Source organism: Melospiza melodia, unplaced genomic scaffold (genome assembly GCF_035770615.1).
Source record: "Melospiza melodia melodia isolate bMelMel2 unplaced genomic scaffold, bMelMel2.pri scaffold_28, whole genome shotgun sequence".
NCBI lineage: Eukaryota > Metazoa > Chordata > Aves > Passeriformes > Passerellidae > Melospiza > Melospiza melodia.
The window spans coordinates 1,944,732-1,951,751 of NW_026948600.1; the positions used below are offsets into that span (position 1 = coordinate 1,944,732).

The 7,020-nt window shown below is 47.9% G+C and overlaps 1 long non-coding RNA gene across 1 annotated transcript; it reads left to right on the forward strand.

The window, feature by feature from the left end:
- The first annotated feature begins 294 nt into the window (after positions 1-294).
- Positions 295-1,991, forward strand: LOC134433953 (uncharacterized). The gene is made up of 3 exons (XR_010031771.1): positions 295-311; positions 971-1,088; positions 1,926-1,991. It is a non-coding gene; the product is annotated as an uncharacterized LOC134433953 (long non-coding RNA).
- The last annotated feature ends 5,029 nt before the right edge of the window (positions 1,992-7,020 follow it).

Here is a 7,020-nt window from a genome sequence, read left to right on the forward strand (position 1 = left end):
GCCCCATGTGTCCTGTAACTGGCTCCCAAGGGAGCAGAGAAATTGGCTGTTGGAATATCAGTTCCTAACTACTGCAGTGCCTAATCACAAGGCAGTTTGGCACAGCTCAGCTGTGTCATTGCAAAACCACTCGCTCCACGTGTCTTGTGGTCTCGTGCCACCAACGTCTCAAGTTACTGATTTTCAATGTCGTTTTAGGTGGCCATCAAGAAAATACAGCTTCAAGGACTGAGGAAGAAGAAACTAAAAGTCAATGAACTCATGGTCATGAAGGTGAATAGAAATCCCAACCTGGTCAACTGTTTAGACAGGTGAGTTGTGCTTTTGTCCCATGAATGTTTGTTTGCATGTTGCAAACATGCAAGGTAAAATCCCACTTTGGTCACTGGCAGAAAATAGAGCTGTAATTATTGGCTAATTATTATTGCTCTGTTCATCTGCAGTGGATGGGAAGAGATTGCATTTTGTCTGCATTAGTCTTCGCTGGCACATGGTATTTGAAAATTGTTCAAAAACCCGGATGAGTTGTGTCTTACTAAATCAATGATCTCTATATTCACAGCCACCATTTTGGTTTGGAGCTTGATTTTTTTCAAGTGTCTTCTTACGTCCAGGTAAACTAACAAGGATTTCCCTTGGATTGTTGCCACTCTTTTCCATTGCTATGCATGCCAGGAAGACTAGGTGCTTTTCTTTCAGAAACACCATGCATGACAGGTTTTTTTTTATCAGGGCTGTTACTAAACTGCACATTTTGCCTGCTGCCCATCTAAGACATCTCCTTTTTTGCAGCTGTGCCTTTCTCCTTGAGACTGCACAGATGGCAAACAATGCACAGCCAAGAGGGAATGTCTCTTCCTTTATTTTGTCTTTGTCTCAAAGGGACCTGAAAAGAAGAACCAACCTGTCTTTTCCAAACAGCAACTTAGCCATGTACATTCATCTCCATGCCCTTGTTTCCTTCTTTCAGCTACCTTGTGGGTGAGGAACTGTCCCTGGTTATGGAGTACATGGATGGAGGCACTCTGAGCAATGTCATCAGCCAGACCTACCTGTCGGAAGATGAGATGGCAGCCATCAGTCGGGAGGTCAGCAATCCCAGCTGTGTTTCCAAGGGCTTGGGCAGGATTGTCTGGGAAACAGGGGCTCAGAGCTGGAGTGATTTCCTGTGCCAAGCTTTGTTTCTGTGTTGCTGCTATTCTATGGGCAAGTAAAAGCATCTCAAGGGAAAGGCCTGCCAGTGCCCCTGCACTCACTGTACTCAGTGCCAGTACTCTTATCTCCTGCTGTTGTATTCTCACTCTGTCTCTTGTATTTGCTGTTCTCCACCTTGCCTCTCTAAATGTTTGCCTGGAGTCTGTCTTCACTGCATTCCTTGCCTGTAAAAGGAAAGGTGCTTGTGGCAGGATTTGAAATGACAGAAAAGAAAAAATACTCATTTCTCAGAGTCCTCAGCTGAAAAGGATAGAAGTGCAGCCAAAATGCTCTTTGCTTCCGCAAAGTGACTGGTGTGATACTTCCAAGCCTGTGCTGAGGCCAGCAAGAAAATCTTTTCCATGCAGCCTCCCACCCAAAAGTGATCCACTAAACACCAAAGGGAAGGACTTTTCCTTTCCAAACCCCTCCTTTGTCCTCTGCATGGAAAAAGCACGTCCACTGCAGCAGGAGTCGTCCTGGCTGGTTTGCAGGGGACAGCCTACAACAGCAGGTGCTGTTGCTCTTTCAAAAGCTGATGTGCCTTTCCTCAGAAAGGTCCTGCTCTGCAAGTGTTGGAGCAGCACGCTCTTCCTCTCAGTGGCCATTACTGTTCTGCCCTTACTCCCCATTCCCCTGGAGAGGGAATCTTTTCGATTCTTTGTTTCCTTTCTTTTGTGATGAAATCACATCACTCATTTTTGCCCTCCTGTTTCTGTTTTCTTGCTCAGTGCCTGCAAGGATTGGATTTTCCTCATTCAAACCATGTCATCCACCAAGATGTGAAGAGCAGCAACATCCTTCTCAGAACTGACGGTTCTGTCAAGCTGGGTCAGTATATTCTTGGTCAGGTGCAGCGTTCCAGGGATGTGGGTGTGGGGCTGCTTGGAGTGACTGCCATCTCCCCAAAAATGCTGCTGGTGGCAGTGCAGGGACCCCTGCTGCGAGCTGAGGGCACAGTTGCAACGTGCACAGAGGTATAAGGAACCACAAGCAGTCAAGAGTGGCCTTGCTCTGTGTGTGTCCCTTCTAGACAGAGGGATCTACAATCTAAAGCTTCAGGGGATAAAGTCCACTGCTGTGAGCAGCATTAAGAAACCTGGGTTTTTTTGGAAGTGGCCAATTCCATACTCCCTTGGCTAAAGCCCCAAGGAAATCGAGTGTGGACAGTTCTCCAGGAGATGCAACAGCACATTCTTAGCCTGAGAGTGGGGAATTCTTTTGCTTGGTTTCCTAATTGGAGCTGGTTTTCACGGTTTGTTTTTTTCTCCACAGCTGACTTTGGCCTCTTTGCTCAGCTCAGCCCTGAGCAGGGCAGACGGAGCTCCGTGGCCGGCGCTGCTGGGTGGCTGGCGCCTGAAGTGGTGACAGGTCAACCATGTGGCCCCAAAGTGGACATATGGTCTTTGGGAATTGTGGGCATCGAAATGGTGGAACAAGAAGTTCCTTCCTGGAATGCAACTCCTGTCTTGGTAAGGTGCAAATACTCACTGATCCCACTGTCTTTCTCACCTGTCCCATGTTCTGTGTGCCATTGGACAAAATCCCATTGCCATCTGCTGGCACCACTTCCACCAAGGTCCCCTTCTAAAAATGCCCCTGCAACACATCAGCATCTGCTGTAGCTTTGGTTGTATCAGAAAGGGAAGTGGCAGTTCAGAAACCTAACCAGTTCAGAAACCTGCCATTTTGGCCTCCAGCCGTGCCTGACATTTCTCACATGTTTTTTGAACAATGTTGGAACTCTGTTTCTGAAGGACAAGAATTTTTCAGTGGAGAGGGGAGACATGTGATAAATATCCTGAGAAACAGAGATTAGACCTTCCCAGTTTCAATTTTATAGAAAACATAGGAAAAAAGGAAAAAGAAAAGTAAACAAAAAAAGGAAAAGAGAAAAAAACCTACTACCAAAGCAATGCCCAAGCAGTTCTGCTTGCTTTTTCATTTTTTAAATGCAGCTCTTCTCTTCCATTCTGTAGCATCTTTTCCAAATCCTGTGGTTGTTGAAACTTTCAGGCTTTCAAGTCATCTGTACATTGTTCAGTCACGTGTGTGGGTGGCCTGGATAAGTTTTGGATGTGTTTTTCTCCGACTGCAGTTAGAATTGTTTGCCAAACCCTTGGCTGTTTCTGGGTACTTTAACAAGTTGATGAGCTTGCAGGCAGGTGCCTGGGCTGGGATCCAACATGGGCAGTTGACACCAGTGCTGTGTTTCTTTACCTCAGGAGCAGGGCCATCCCTGGCCTGCAGTGTTATAATGACAGGGAGGGCTCCAGCTCCCCACCATGGCCAGTGGCTGAGCTCAGCTGAGAGTCAGGATAAAACCCTCTTTCTCACCTCTGGTGATGTGGGAAAAGGACAGAAAGCCGCATAAATTATTTGTACACAAGGGGAGTGCATTGCCATTTCTGGCTTTGAAATTCTCCTTTGGGTTGAAGAGGATAATAGCAAAGTCTCTTTGGTCACCATCTATTTCAGTGCCATGAGCACAGAGTTATCATGACAGTGGTGGGCATTTTTATGGAGACTCCAAGGCCTCTTGCCATTGTTCTTTTTGTCTATTTGAGATGGATTCTGCAAGTTGAGGTTTGAATAGTTCCACGTTGGTGTCTTATGTTTCTAAATACCATCTTGCAAAAGCAGAATGAGCTCTCTCCCTCTGACTTGTCAGCGTGTTAGAGCTTGGTTCCACATGAACCACACTGGATAATGATCAGCTGATGTCTTGCCAATCTACACTATAATTCCTCGGCCTGAGGAGTATCAGAAAGACCTGCTGAGCTCCATGGACACTGTCAGCTGCATGGAAGTGAGCATCCTTGGCCTTGCTGAAGAAACTGGAGCTCAGCTTAGGTTAGATGCTCTTGAGCAGGAGAAAGGCTGGAATTGTCAGGTGTTTCCAGAGGCCTGCGTGCCCAGAGGGACTGAGTTCTGGAGAGCAGCTGGATGTTTCTGCACATCATGGAAGGGGATTGCCAGACAGCTCAAGCCTCACCACAGGCAAACACTCCCCAGCTCTTCTCAGGCAACATTTGCTTTGGGTTTCAAGTTGTTCCCACTTGTCTGTCTGTGAAGATGCCCCTAAAACCACAAGGCAAGCCTCTCAGAACTGGTGTTACATTTCCAGAAATGAAGAAAAGAAGGCCAAACACATGAAAGTTGCTAAGGCACTGGTTTTTAGAGAGGAACTTAACCCCCTGTGCAGTTTCTTCTCACTGGGAAACGTGCCTGAAACCCGGGCATGAGGGTGTAAAGGCCACAGAGTCTCTTCTGCTTCTTGTGCAGTGCTGCTGAAACACTCAGTGACCGTGTTTCTCTCCCAGCCCAAGCCACATTCTGCACGTCACCAAGCCAGAGCCTGGTGATGTGGAGAGCCTGCCAAAACCTCCCATTTGTTTCCTGGCACTTTCTGGGATGGGCCTACCATTCATGCATTGACTTGAGTAGCCAAATGAGTAGAGGGTGACCGTAGGGATGGAACCTCTCCTTCTGATTTGACCATGAAAGGTTTTTCTTTTCCATGTAAGGAAAGCAGAAATTTTCAGACTGCTGAGAAACAGAGATGCAGGTAGCTCCTGTGTGTCCAAGCAGGTGTTTTCATCCCAGTACATTTGTGCATGGATCATAATGTGTCTGTGTTGAAGATGAGATTCCAAAGATTTGTTTCCTTACCTGAGGAATACCTGGTGGATTTCCTTTCTTTCCCTCCAATTCCCATTGTTTTCAAGAACAAAGCAAAAAGCTTGATTAGGTTTGTTTTGTGGCAGCGGTGCTTAAGGGACCAAGAAGCACTGCAGAAATACTTTCCATGTACTAACCCTTGGATACAGTAGAGTTAGTATAGCAAAGTCCTTCTTCCAAAAAGCCTCTCAAGCTGGTATGAATCGTCAGGGAAGGAAATGTGCTTGTGCTGATGTAGTTCCCACTAATTAGGTCAGGCAATGAAATCAGCTGCCAAGGCAAGATCTGTGAGATGTTGGAGAGGCTGTGGCTGCATCAGGGTTTGGGTTTTTCGCTTGGTAAAGGAAAGTCATCTCTGGGTCTCTGCAAGGGCAGAAACTGCCACTGCAGAGTGGAGCTTAATCAGTGGGATCTGGGAGAGCAGTGACAGATGGGAAAGAAGCAGGTGGAGCCTGGTGTCTCCTTTTTCCCCAGCCCCAACTCCTGATAGCCACAGGAGGAAGACAAAAGCTGCAGCAGCCCAACCTATTTTCATCTTGCCTGCGTGACTTCCTGAGCTGCTGCCTGCAGAGAGACGAGGCGCGGCGCTGGTCTGCCAAGGAGCTCCTGCAGGTAACATGTGAAGGGGCTGCAGGTGAAACAGGCTCTGAGGGATGGGCTTCTCCTCCACTCACGCCCAAGGCAGCAGATGAGCCCCCTTCCTCCTCACCTCCACTCTTGGTGCTCTTCAAATGAAAACAGTGAGGAATCCTAGACTGGGCTGGGCTGGCAGGGCCCTGCAAATGTCCTCTGGTGCAAGTGTCCTGCAATGAGCAGGGACTTCTTTAAAGACATCAAGTTTCTCAGAGCCCTTTCCCACTGGAGCCGGAATGGTTGCAGGGATGGGGCACCTACAAGCTCTTGGGGCAAGCTGTGCCAGGGTCACACCATGCTCCGAGTAAACAAGTTCTGATTAGATCCTATTTGTGTTAAAAAATATTCACCCACATCCTATTGTAACTGGCTCTGTTAAAAAAGATGTCCTCCACTTTCCTCAAAGCCACTCTGAAGTTTTGGAAAGTGGCAATAAAGTCTCCCTGGGGCCTGTTCTTGACAAAACTGAGCAACCCCACCTCTCTCTGCATTTCCTGAGTCAGAGAGGTCCTCTGGCTGTTTCTGTCACCTTCTTTTGTAATTTGGTGGGGTGTTCAGTTTTATGTAATGGCAAAAGAATTGAAGTAGAGCAATGCAGGGTACAGAGACATGAAATGGTGGTGGAGGAACCCAAGGAAGCCAGTCCCAGCCTAGGGGTCAGAGATTTGGCTGTGGGCAGGAGGGGCTGTGGGGGGCTGACTGTGAGCCTCTGAGGGGCCCTGGTTGGTGCCCCCCAGCCCACCCTCAGAGGTTTCTGCCACGCAAACAGGGACAGCTGGGAGGGACTTGTCCCAGCCCCATCTGCTGCCAGGCACACTCAAGCAGACAGGAACTGTGCCAGGGTTGCTGCCAGGTTGTGTGGCAGAGAGGGAACTGCAGGGCCCAGTGCCACTGGGCTGGCCCTGCTGGGAAGGAAGGTGCCATCCAGCACACGAGGGGCAGGGCATGGAAAGGTAGACACTGCTTTCTGTCCCTGTGGCAATCAGCACAGTGCCTGTCTTTCAAAGAGAGGAACCAATGAGAGGCTTTGGAGTTTCCTGAAAAGAAGAAACTCCAAGGACAGAAAGCGCCATTTCTAGAGCACTGGCAGGGCTAAAATCTCAGCAAGATGAAGACACCTGTATAAATGGATGAGTGGGATTCTGGGCCAGGTTTGCCTGTGATGGCAAAGTCTGCACATAAAGATGGAGGTGTAGACAGTCCCATTGTTCCTCTTCCTGCATCCTTCTAGGAGCAGGAGGAATCCTGTGAAGCACTGAGCTTGGAAAGTCATGGTTCATTGTTTTTTGTTGATCTGTTTTTTTTCCCTTTGGGCAGCATCCATTTGTAAGATTTGCTGAGCCTGCGTCCAGCCTGGTGCCACTGATTGTTTCAGTGAAGAAGAGGAAGGAGACAAGAATGTGACAATCATCAGGACCATTTATTCCTCAAACAGTTTAGAGTAGGATTGTAGGTTAGGATAAGGATTAGGATTAGGATAAGGATTAGGATTAGGATTAGGATTAGATTAAG